Source organism: Lissotriton vulgaris, chromosome 10 (assembly GCF_964263255.1).
Source record: "Lissotriton vulgaris chromosome 10, aLisVul1.2, whole genome shotgun sequence".
Lineage (NCBI taxonomy): Eukaryota > Metazoa > Chordata > Amphibia > Caudata > Salamandridae > Lissotriton > Lissotriton vulgaris.
In genome coordinates this window covers 430,551,934-430,566,013 of record NC_141698.1, presented here as the reverse complement: position 1 = coordinate 430,566,013, position 14,080 = coordinate 430,551,934, and positions in this window count along the sequence as shown.

Below are 14,080 nucleotides of genomic sequence, written 5' to 3'. Positions count from 1 at the left end.
GGAGGAATAGGCATATGAACAATCGATTCTGACCTCGGTACAGTATGGTTTCAGGAAGCAGCTGGGGAACGTAGAACAAAGCATTAATATTGAGCTCCTAAGTGGAAATTATATTAGGGTCAATTTAGGGACTTTATATCTATGCTTTGCAGATTTGAGCAATGCTTTTGACTTAGTCGACGATAATTTACTTTGGGCATCGCTAATCTCTCTAGATGCACCCTGACCAGTTGTTGGATTTCTTTCATTCCTTTATGAGAAGTTATCTAGCCAAGTTCATTTTGGCATCCAAGGGGGATCAATACCACACTTTAAAGTAGGTTGTGGTGTTCACCAGGGCTGTGTATTGGCACCTCTATTATTTTCACTTTTCATTAACAGGGTGGATAGCCATTTACAGTCTCTGCAGGCCGATGTTCCTAGGCTGCAGGACACCCAATATCAGTGCTGCTTTATGCAGACAATGCAGTACTCTTAGCTAGAACACCGATGGGCCTGCAGAGACTGATGAGTGCATTTGGTGAATTTATGGCTTCCAAGAATATGGTCATCAACAAAACCAAAACATGTACAATGGTCTGTGGTGAAATGCTGAAACTATGCAGAACCTTCTTTATTTATACGGGCAATGACTCATGGACACAGCATATATTGAATACTAGAGACAAAATGAGTAGGGTCTACAAGGGGATTTTTTTTTTTTTGTAAAAGATATTTTTATTAAGGAAACAAAGAAGAAGGAAAAATAGAGAAGAAAGAGGGGATGGAGATGCATAAATTACAAATCAAAGATGCACCCACGCAGGGGTCAATGCAAGAAGGCCAAGCAGCAGTAAAAATTATGAAGAGCGAAGCAGTGTCAACACTCAGGGCAGGACGCCATAGTGCAAAAAAGAAAAAGATCCAAAAACGCAGCTCGGGTGAGTATCAAGTCCCCTGAGAAATCCGGAGGGGAAAGCCCGCATGGCGTTGGGCAAGTCAATGCAAAGTAGAGGCCGGGTCGGCCAAGTTCGTATACGCCTCTCCGCTGTGCGGCCACAATAGACCAGCATGGGTGCAATATCATAAAGAGCAAATCTTCCACATCCCCTGTCAGAAAAGAAAAACAAACCAAAAAATCCCCCTTCCCCAGAGGCTCCAACCCCCCCAGTGCACCAACCCCCCCCCGATGGTGGCGGCCAAACAACAATCATTCACTCATGAACAGATCACACCTGAAACAGATGCAAGGCACGTATAGTGGGCGGGCATACCGCTGACGGCAACCCACGAGAAAGAAAGCGGACCAGCGGGCCCCACCTGAAAGCAAAATTCTTAAAGTTGTTCCTGAAGACGTCTGCCATCCGTTCCACACTCAGCAACCTCCACAATCTAGCAAACCAAAGGGAGAGAGCTAGGGCCTCCCTCTTTTTCCAAGACGCAGCCAGAGTCAACTTGGCCGCTCCCAGGCAAAGCCAGAGGATGTGCTTATCGGCCCTGGTTTGGTGCTCCAGAAGCGGGTCCCGAAGGCCAAGGAGCACAAAGCCAATGGAGTCAGGAACCGGGTACCCCAGGACCTCCCTAATATGAGACAGTATTTCCTCCCAATAGGGGCGTATGATGGGGCAATCCCACCAGATATGGCGGAAGTCCCCCAGGAGTCCACAGCCCCGCCAACATCTATCAGAAGCTGAAGGAAAAATCCTTTTCAATCTGGTCGGGTACAGATACCAGTCCAGCATGGTCTTCATGTGTGCCTCTCTAAGATCAATTGAATGATTAAATGTATGTAGATCACGCCAAAGGTGCGACCACTCTTCATCGGAAATGTCCCTCCCCAGGTGCTCCTCCCATAACCCCATATATCTAGGGCGAGGCGAAACAGCCGTGGTTAACAGTAAATCGTAGAGAAAGGAAATCACCCCCTTCATGGAGGATGTGCGAGTAATGTAAGTCTCAAAAGCTGTGGGAGGCCTCGTTGCAGCGTCCCGCACCTCAGGAGATAGCGCCCAATGCAGCAGCTGAGCATGTCGGTAACGTTCAGTAGGTGGCAGACAATAGTCGCGCATGCAGTTGTGGAAAGTGAGCGGCTCATAGCCGTGAAACAAGTGTGTGAGTGCATGGCAGCCTCCCGCCTTCCATCCATCAAAAGGTCCCTCGACTAATGCCGGCGGAAATGCAGGATTAAAGTGGATAGGTGTAAAGGGGGAAGGAAAGGAAGTCCACCGCTCGTCATGAGAGACTGACTCCCAGACCTTCAGAATGGTGCTAGTAGGGGTGCTAATGTATGCGTTGCGCGGCCGATCCGCCTTCGCCTTCCAAACCAGGTCCCAAATAGAGCGCCCCGCCACACTCCTATCCATGTGCAGCCAATGCTTCTCTGACTCCATTTGGGACCACTCAGCCAACACTCGGAGTTGCGCCGCTTTGTAGTAAAGGAGCATATCCGGCAGGCCAGCCCAACCCTTCCTCTGCGGTCGGCGAAGCGTGAGAAAGGAAAGTCTGGCACGGCCCCCCTGCCAGACGTAACGCAGGATCATAGTCTTAAGTCGCCGAAAGAAACCCCCGTCCAAGGGAATGGGGAGGGCTTGGAACAAGTACAGAAGCTTGGGGAGCAGCGTCATCTTAACGGCATGCACGCGCCCAAGCCAAGAAATAAACATAGGCTTCCAGCGGTTCAGCTCGGCTTGTATCTGAGACAGCAAGGGAGGGAAGTTAGCTGCATATAGAGTGGCGACGGAAGAAGTCAGCTGGACCCCAAGATATTGAATGGAGGAGCCCGCCCAGGCGAGGGGAGTGAGCGGACGGATGCGCTCCACCTCAGAGGGCGGAAGCGTGAGATTAAGTATGTACGATTTGCCGGTGTTCACCCGAAACCCCGCCACCGCTTCGAACTGGGACAGCACGTCCCGTACTCGCGGAAGGGAAGTCCCGGGGTCAGCTAGCGACAGAAGGACATCGTCAGCAAACAGAGATATTTTATGCTGTTCCCCTGAGAAGGGGAGGCCCACAATATCTGGATCCTCACGAACCCTAATAGCAAGAGGCTCTATGCTAAGTGCAAAGAGTAAAGGGGATAGGGGGCAGCCCTGCCTAGTGCCTCGTGAATGAGCAAAAAACGGCGAGAGATGGCCATTCACCATGACTCTCGAGCGTGGGCCGTGATAGTTGGCCCGAAGCATAGTTATAAAGTTGGAAGAGAAGCCAAAAGCACATAAGGTGCCAAAGAGAAAGGTCCAGTCCACCCGATTGAATGCCTTTTCCGCGTCAAGGCCGAGCAGGACCGCCGGGATCTGAAAACGTTCGGCCTTCTCAATCAGGTGAACTAGACGTCTAGTATTATCGTGGGTCTGGCGACCCTTTATAAAACCCGATTGATCCGGGTGAATAAGAGCGGGCATAAGGTCCTTAAGGCGAGTGGCTAAGATAGAGGAATACAACTTAGCATCAATATTCAGTAGAGCAATGGGTCGATAGGACTCACACCTGGTGAGATCCTTCCCCGCCTTGGGAATGATCGAAATAATAGCCTCCGCCATGGTACCTGAGGTATGGCCCTCGACCCTCATGGTATTGAAGAGGAGCACTAAATGATCTCCCAACTCGGACGCGAACGTCTGGTAAAAGGCGGCTGTGTATATATATATTTCGGAAGGTGGTTGCTTCCGAGGCGAGTCCACCCCCTACAAGCTGGCTGTCTGCATTCAACCTTTGGTCTTCGTTTTCCTGGATGGAAATTCTTTAGCGACAGCCCCCGCACAAACGGGAACCTTCACTGCACCTGAAATTATCCGAATAGCAGCGACGGCTTGAAACAACATAGACGGCGCGCATTGCTGAAAGCTTTAAACAATCTTCCTTTTCCCGCGGTGGCAGTGTCTCCATAAGGCTACGAGGCTGCTTAGCATCGGAAGAGTTTAAAAGAACAAACAACGGCGGTACGTGTGAATTATGAGACGGTGAGAATCGCCGAGCATTTTTAGCAAGCAGCAGTGGTGAGTGTTCCCATGCACACGTGCGGTGGGGGGGAAATACAAACGGCATAAGCGGTTGGACTATGTTTTAGACCTGTTTGAGTCCTCCGCTTTTTGAATATATATCGGAAGGATATTACGAGTTTACCACACAATGTCAGAGGAAATTCTAAGGGGAAGAGAGGCAGCAGCAGATGCATTATATTCTAATTTTCCCAAAGTGGCTTCCAATTTTACAACTAGTGGCAAGAATGTGTCGAGTGAGCAAGACAATACCGAGGAGAATCAAATCAAAATGGCCTTCAAACGTTTGGAGAAATGTATGCGAAAAGAAATGACAAAATGGTGGGAACACAAATCCCTCACCAAATATTTGGAGGAAGGACGTGTCCCACGCGGTCTTCGCATTCTTCTAGCCCCAAGCTATGAGAATCCTAATCCCGAAATTTGAGGAAATGGGGCAGGACTAATTTAGAATCATCGGCTAAACTGGTTCAAATTCTTATCAAGTATGCCTCCATTGACAGAGACATTCTAATGAAGGAAATTAATGAAATTAATGAATTGCTGGCAAAATTTGAACCGAAGGATATTATTACTAAATCGCGCAAAGAAATTCAAGAGAGACTTTCCAAACAAGAGGAAAAAATAAAGGCGCGCAAAATATACAAATTCGCCCGGGACAAGGAAGATTATGCGCAGGGAAGGATTTATACTTTAGCACGCAAGTTTGAGAAAGCCATAAGTAATAAACTTGCACAACAGCAAACAAAATCAACCCAACAAACCAGCCGAGCCGAAGCTACAACATCAGCTGCCCCTGATTCCAATAATATCACCAGTGATGAAGAAATACTGACTAGTGGCCCGTCATCTGAAGATGGGGACTTCACTGTAAGGAATCCAAACTCCATGATTCTGGACTTGGGAGAAGAAGTTGATTTTTTAGTCTCGGACCGCCTACAAACACTCAGGCCTCTAACGAGGCAGCAGAAAAAAAGTCAAGACGCAACAAAAGGAGGAGGGAGCGCAGAAAAAAGTGCAAAATCGCCCAAAAAAACAATATTGGCGCAAAAAGCGGTAGAAGACAATGCGATAATTAACCTATCCAGCTTGACCCTCACCGAGGCTGAAAAACAACTACTCAGCCTTGGCCTTACCTATTGCCCGGCATCAGATTTCAATTATGCCAAAACCCGGGTTGACGTCTACTGCTATATTAGAAAACTAAAACTACAAAAGTTTTTTAATATTAAGGATGGTTCTGCAGGCAATACACAAAGTAGTAACATCAGTGGTGCCACTACAAATTTAAATGTACCTGCTCGAGACACCAAGGCATTTCTTGTACTACATCAACTGGCCATAAATGACACATCCAATACCATTCCCACCTCTACTCAAGAGGAACTTAGAGAGGCCTCCATTGCTCAGGTGGGCGCAAACAGTAGTCCATTCAAGCCTAAATCGAAGTTCACGCCTATAATGCCAAGAGACTCGATTGACGTTTTTCATGATGTGGTTGTGGAAGATCTAAAACAACTGCATTATAAGACCAAACATAAAAAACGCTATAAAAGCCAACAGGAGGAACAATACTTATCTTTAGTCTCTAAATTGAGTAAAGACCACAAAAACATCGTCACCACTGCAGATAAGGGAGGAAATGTGGTTATTTGGCCCCAGGATGCCTACATAGAGGAGGCTATGAAACAACTGAATGACTCCTCTTGTTATACCAAATCTACAGGCAATGATTACAATCAGGCCAAGGAATCACTGTTGAAATTGCTACATAAGTGTTCGACTTCCTTCATGTGGAATTTCCCATATTACCTAAACTTTATCTCCTCCCAAAGGTACACAAACAGGTAGTTCCAGTACCGGGTCGACCCATCATTTCGGCCATTGGTGGAATGGTGGAACATGTTACCGAATACATTGTTTACTTCCTACAGGATTTAGTCAAGAAATTACCAACATATATTAGAGACACAGGAGACTTCATTGCTAAAATCAAGGATATTCCATGGAGTGATGATCTATTATTGATCACCTTAGACATTGAATCGCTCTACATCAGTATCGTGCACACCACTGGTTTAGTAGCATTGGAGTATTTTCTTGGGAAGAGACCTGTGGAATGTTATATGCATAACAAAATGATCTTAGAACTCACTGGTTGGTGCTTAAACAATAATTTCTTTTTATTTGGTAACAACATCTACATTCAGAGACGAGGTGTAGCAATGGGGGCCTGTTTCTCGCCTAGCTATGCGTGTCTTCATGTAGGCTGGTGGGAGGAACAGGTCCTCCTGCGCACCCATGGCGCTATGTACAAAAAGCATGCCGTGCAGTGTCGTTTTATAGACGATGTTTTTATTTTATGGAGGGGAAATCAGGAGAGTGTCAATGATTTTCTTTCATGCATTAATAAGAATCAGGAAAATCTGAGATTTACTTCAAATGTAAGTGCAAAGGAGGAAGAATTCTTAGATGTAAAAATATATACTCCACAGAAAGAGCACTGCTGGCAATAACATCTTGCATGCCAGCAGTGCTCATCCTCGACACACTATTGACAACATTCCTTTTGGGGAGTTGCTCCGATTAAGAAGAATCTGTAGTACTGATCATGATTTGGAGGTCTGCACAAATGAAGCCCTTGATAGATTTAGATGTAGGGGTTATAAAGAGTCGGTTCTTAGAACTGCCATCCAGAAAACCAATGCTAGAACCTGTGAGTCCTTGTTTTCCACCACCAATAATGAGTCAATAACAACAATTGATTCAAGTGAGGAGCAAACTCCCAGACTAAACAACACTGGCCTGTCTTAAAAACGGACTTGGTTCTGGCCCCTAGGCTTCCAGACAATCCTGTTGTCACTTATCGATCCCTTAAAACCCAGATCAGTCACGAATTCCCTGAGCTTGACAAAAAAGAGGATTGGTTGAAATCCCGGCCGGGATTTAAACGTTGCTCTACTTGTAGAGCATGCAAATTTGGGAAAAATACCTCCCAATATTCTACTCCATTCAGTCCGGTTACCAAGGATATCAAGGGTACATTCAACTGTAAGACTGACTTTGCTGTCTATGTCCTGACATGCACCTGTGGCCTTAGATATGTGGGCAGCACAAAGCTACAGGTGCATGCCAGGATACATCAGCATTTACGTGCCATCGTTAATAATGATGGCGCGTACCCAGTTGCCAGGCATTTTAAAGCAATGCATAACAACAACTTACAATGCTTGGAATACTATGTCATTGCCTCTGTTTTAAAATCTAGGCGGGTGGTGACAGGGAGAAAATGCTGAGGAGACTTGCATCTCATTTCATTATTGAACTAGACAGCAGATTTCCTAATGGATTGAATACAACGGAGGATCTACATGTTGTCCTATAACCTATCCTTAATCAGTGAATTGATTATATGTTATTATCTGTTTTGATCTGCCTCACCCTATTAAGACTTGCTATAAATTTCATTACACGTATTTTACACCTTTTTCTGTACTTTATGCACAACTGGTTTTTTTCATTATTCACTGGTTCAAAGGGTCCACATTACTTTCCCTATTGTTTTTGGGACACAGACACTATGATAATTTTTTGGTTTGTTTTCATTAGAGATATTTGAGTAGAATATACTTTGGAAGTTGGTTGATGAAGTCTTTTTATTTTTGCACAATTAAAATAAATGTTGTGCATCAGTGCTGTTAATATTGCAGTTAAATCACCAATGCATTTATGCAGAAACTTAACAAACTGCGAGTGAAAAATAGACAATGTGTTTTTGTATGGTTACATTCTCATCGATCAGATCTATCAATTAATGATCTTGAACGATTTTATCATGAAATTATTCATAAATATTTATACGTATATTTATTTATATGCTGTGTTGCACATAATACCTTGCTCTTTTGCACATTGCATTTGCACTTTATCTACGCACATTGCACTTTCAAATATCAAGTGACCATTGTATACATTGTTTCTTTAAATAACAGCAGTTTATCTGGTCAAAGCATTTATGCGGTCATAATGTGTGATCTTAACTGGACAATCACAGCGCTTGTTCCCCATGAATTTCACATCTTGTCAAACATTGGGTTTTTAAAATGATTGTAAGATATTTGTTAAATGACATGCAAATATTGAAAACCATACTTCCTTTGTTCCATGTATATGTGCTATATCTATTGTTTGGAAAACAGACTATCTAGGTCAGATATATGTAGTGTGTCTTTAGTTTTTATTGTTTCATCACATGGTGTTGCAAATGAGAAAAAAAGACTAATTGAATTCGTTCAGTATACCATTTAAAAAGGATGTTTATTCATTAGCCTGACGATCTGTGACCAAGGGCGGACGCCCGAAACGCGTCAGATTTGGTAAACTCTCCTTTCTAATAAACCTGCCGAAGGAATACTGGGACTCGCGTAGTCTTTCCTATTTTCTGCCTGCCTGGTGGTTACGTGGTGAGAGACTGCTGTTTTTGAATATATATATATCCGAGGGGAATCAATCTGACCCGGAGGAACAAAGGGGCAACAAAGGACCGAAAGGAATGGAAAGAAACAAAAGAACCCCTTTTCAGGAGGAGTTCGAAGTGATAAAGAAATCTTGGCTCCGGGGGGTGGGGGGGGGGAGGGGCGGGGGAAACAAACCACCGGATACAGCTACCCCGGGAACAGGAAAAGAAGGAGAACAAGAAGGGCAGGTGGTGGCAAGAAGAGGCAGGGGCGGCGCAGGGCCATCCCGCTGGTCGAAACGCAACCGCACCAACAAGAAGTAATGCCATCCGCCTGCAACACCCTGCTACACCCCAATACCGTAGATGACCAAGCCAACCTTACAGTAGTCAACTTAACAAGCAGAGAGCTTACGACTGATGAAGAACAAGTCCTAAGCCTTGGACTAACATTCTGCCCCAACAATGAGTTGGAATACACACAGACTAAAATAGACTTGTTCCGCTTCACACGAAAGTTAAAACTACATAAATACTTTAAATTACGACCGCATCTACAAGACAAGGGGAATAAAGAATCCAGAATAACTGCTACTGATGCCTTACACATCAGGGACCTACACACTATGGAAATCTTGGACAACCTGGAATTAGAACAGACACAGAACCTTGCTCGATTAGATATGGTGCAAAGAGCTGAAATGCAAGGAGTAGAACAGGAGAGAGACGATAGTGGATTTAAACCAGTCTCAATCTTTGTTCCTCAATCCCCCTGGGATGCAGTCGATGTATTTTCTGAAGCTATGAACAATGATCTAATAAGATATCGTAAAGCGGACCACCATGAATTTAATCACAACATCACGGAACCACAAAAGCACGCACTGAAGACCCTGATGGAAGACACGAACATTATTGTGAAACCCTCGGATAAGGGTGGGAACGTAGTTTTAATGGCTAGGGACTATTATAAACAGGAAGCTCTGAGGCAGCTCTCAGATGAGAAGTTTTACAACAAATGTACCAATGAAACTTATCAACAAAGTATCAAAGACTATGATGAATTGATTAAAAAATGGTACGATCTTCAGATGCTTAATAGGGACGAACATCTGTTCCTACGAACCAACTGTCCTATGACTCCAACATTCCACCACCTCCCAAAATTACATAAGCATTGTGACTGCCCACCTGGCCGTCCAATTATTTCCTCTATTGGAAGCCTAACAGAAAATATGTCCCGTTTTGTTGATAACACTCTGTTTCCCTTGGTATCAACCTTGGAATCATATGTGCGGGACACAAAAGATTTTTTGATGAAAATACAGGACCTTGTGTGGGAATCAGGATACCTGTTGATGGTATTAGACATTACTAGTTTATATACTAGGATAGAACATCAACATGGCCTAGAAGCTGTTAAATATGCCTTGGAACAACGCCAGCTACGCTTTGCAAGACATAATATCATGATTCTTGAATTTATACAATTCTGCTTAACCCACAATATTTTCTTATTCGAGGATCAACTGTACATTCAGAGGTCTGGGACAGCGATGGGCACCTGCTTTGCCCCCAGCTATGCACATTTATTCGTAGGCTGGTGGGACGGGCAGGTGCCCAGGATCTGTATAGTTGGAGAACAAGAGGGGAAGGTCATATGTTGGCATCGTTACATTGATGACCTATTCATTGTATGGAGTGGTGGATGTGACACAGCACAAGAATACATCAATGTGCTGAATAGAAACAATGTTAACCTTCACTTTTCGGGCACAGTTAGTCCGGTGGCAGCGGACTACCTGGACTTGAAAATATTTGTAGAAGAAGGACATCTCCATACATGCCTATTTGGAAAGGAAACTGCTGGCAATTCTACACTCTTTGCCAGCAGCAGCCACCCTCCCCAACTGATTAACAGCATCCCTTATGGGGAACTACGTAGGCTTCGTAGAAACTGCTCAAGGGAGTCTGACTTCGAAGCGGCTGCCTCGGAGTGCGTATCCCATTTTAAGATCAGGGGATACGGTAAAAAATTGCTGAGAAAGACCCTAAATAGAGTAAGGAAAATTGAAAGACACACTCTTTTGACTACTATTCCTGAACGGAGTAGACGTACTGAGCAAACAGGTGACAACAAGGGAAAATTCAGAGTAATAACTCCATATTCGTCAGGGGCAAAAGATTTAAGAGTGATGCTAAAGAAGAACTGGCACATTCTCCTGACGGATAACGTGCTTAGGGAAGACCTACCAATCCATCCTCTCCTAACGTTCAGTAAAGCCAGATCAGTAGGCGACCTAGCTAGTGGCCAGCCATTTTGATAAATTACCCCAGAGAATCAACACCTTAAGGGGCCAAAAAGGCTTTTACCCCTGGGGCCGCTGCAAAGCGTGCGCAGGTAGTAAACGGGTCCTGTCGTACGTAATAGCAGATACAGGGAGAAAAATAAGCATAAACAAATTCATCACCTGTAGTACGCAGTATGCCGTCTACTGTCTACAGTGCCCATGTGGCCTTTGCTACATCGGGAGCACTATTAAGGAGCTCAAGTTACGAATACTTGAGCACCTAAGAGCCATTGATAAAGTGGACCAGGCTTATTCAGTGGCCCGCCACTTCGCGGAGGCCCACAAGCAGGACCGCAACAAACTCCAATATTTCTGTCTGGACATTGTGCCTCCCAATGCACGAGGTGGTGATCGGCTACGGAGACTAAGGAGGTTGGAATCTAGATACATTGTAGATCTTTCAACAAAACACCCTAAAGGCCTCAATAGTGGGGAGGAGATGGCATTTCATCTGGGGAAATGAAACATACTAACCCCCACATAGTTATGAGACCTGGAAGAGCTACACTGTCATATCATATTATATTGCTGTGATAAGATCTTGTTTGAATGATAATGTATCTTTTAAAACTAGGCCTTATACCATTATATGAGAAGGTTCTACGTGTAATAGAATATTCTGAATTTGTCAAGTGAATGGCATTGTTATACAGAAATTTTGCTCAGATTCATAGAATTTATCTTGTCTTCCATGATGACACTTTGAGATTATGAATTCGGACTGGGATCAAATGATACATGGAATTCTCTGTATTTAAAACAAGTTTTTGAGTACATGGCAAATGAGCCGGGATCAATGTTAACTGAGTACATTGGAATAGTCTGGATGAAAAGCATTATTAAGCAGAACTACTCAACTTCATTGCCAGAAATTGAGATATGATGAAATTTTAGGTGATTATTCCATTGTGGCCACTTGTTATGTTCATGGTTGTTGACTAATTATCAATTTTTGATTTCCATGCCACTTATTATCCGCCGCCATACGAGCAGCATTTAGCCTCACTAACTTCTTGGGTTTATTTATAAGTAACTTCAAAACGCATGCTATTGAATGTGAAGTCTTATAATATGATGGACAGTATTGACTTGTATGACAAGGGACATTAGCCGATCCACGGCTTAATCACTATCCATTTTATGGACTATGTATACTAATTGTACCACAACCTTGCTGGGGCCACTGCTCATCTATGGGCTGAATTTTTATTGAATGCGTAATAATAATTTGCATTAATAATACAGATAACACTGAGAGATGGCCGCCCCTACTCTGTTTGTGGCGAAAGTCCCCTGTCTATGTCAATGTCCAAAATGATGTGTGTTTGGCTTTAAAAATCATGTCGACACTAATCTCAGTGTAACACACACTGACGAAAGCAGCACGCCGAAACGCGTCTGTGTGTGCCCCTTTCGCGCAATAAAATCTAGCGTGTTTGACATATTTTGCTCTCCGAGTGCTGTTTTATCCTTTCGCTGAAGACTGAGAGGAATTGGAGCGTTATATATATATATATATATATATATCTCAAAACAAAACCCTTTCAGGCATAGAGTGACGCATAAATTATGCAAAAAAGAAGGCGAGAACTCTGGGTAGTTCTCAAGTTTAGGTGGAAAGCAGCCCCTGTTAGAGCACTCTCAACACCAGCGACACTCTAGATATGCTCACCTCAAATGTCTGTTTTTCTATCAAAGTTTTTAAGCATAGGATTAGCACAGTGCTATCCAAGCCGAGATAGAAAATGACAAAGTCTTTTGCAATTTATACAGCAAAGTCTTTAAGCATAGGACTAGTCCAGTGCTGTCCTTGCCGAGCTATAAAATTACAAAAGCCATTTATCACTCCAGGCATAATATTACAGCTTTGAATTAGTGAAATACCAACTCAAGCCAACCTGAAATGAGTAAAAGCAACCCCTGACACAGTGTTTCGCTCTAATTAGAGCTCTTCAGAGAGGTATAGCTTTGTCCAGACACAAGGGAGCACCCAGTATTAAGTCAAAACAAAACCCTTTCAGGCATAGAGTGACGCATAAATTATGCAAAAAAGAAGGAGAGAACTCTGGGTAGTTGTCAAATTTAGGTGGAAAGCAGCCCCTGTTAGAGCACTCTCAACACCAGCGACACTCTAGATCTGCTCACCTCAAATGTCTGTTTTTCTATCAAAGTTTTTAAGCATAGGATTAGCACAGTGCTATCCAAGCCGAGATAGAAAATGACAAAGTCTTTTGCAATTTATACAGCAAAGTCTTTAAGCATAGGACTAGTACAGTGCTGTCCTTGCCGAGCTATAAAATTACAAAAGCCATTTATCACTTCAGGCACAATATTACACCTTTGAATTAGTGAAATACCAACTCAAGCCAACCTGAAATGAGTAAAAGCAACCCCTGACACAGTGTTTCGCTCTAATTAGAGCTCTTCAGAGAGGTATAGCTTTGTCCAGACACAAGGGAGCACCCAGTATTAAGTCAAAACAAAACCCTTTCAGGCATAGAGTGACGCATAAATTATGCAAAAAAGAAGGAGAGAACTCTGGGTAGTTGTCAAATTTAGGTGGAAAGCAGCCCCTGTTAGAGCACTCTCAACACCAGCGACACTCTAGATCTGCTCACCTCAAATGTCTGTTTTTCTATCAAAGTTTTTAAGCATAGGATTAGCACAGTGCTATCCAAGCCGAGATAGAAAATGACAAAGTCTTTTGCAATTTATACAGCAAAGTCTTTAAGCATAGGACTAGTACAGTGCTGTCCTTGCCGAGCTATAAAATTACAAAAGCCATTTATCACTCCAGGCACAATATTACAGCTTTGAATGAGTGAAATACCAACTCAAGCCAACCTGAAATGAGTAGAAGCAACCCCTGATACAGTGTTTCACTCTAATTAGAGCTCTTCAGAGAGGTATAGCTTTGTCCAGACACAAGGGAGCACCCAGTATTAAGTCAAAACAAAACCCTTTCAGGCATAGAGTGACGCATAAATTATGCAAAAAAGAAGGAGAGAACTCTGGGTAGTTCTCAAGTTTAGGTGGAAAGCAGCCCCTGTTAGAGCACTCTAGAGTGATAAATGGCTTTTGTAATTTTATAGCTCGGCAAGGACAGCACTGTACTAGTCCTATGCTTAAAGACTTGGCTGTATAAATTGCAAAAGACTTTGTCATTTTCTATCTCGGCTTGATTAGCACTGTGCTAATCCTATGCATAAAAACTTTGATAGAAAAACAGACATTTGAGGTGAGCAGATCTAGAGTGTCGCTGGTGTTGAGAGTGCTCTAACAGGGGCTGCTTTCCA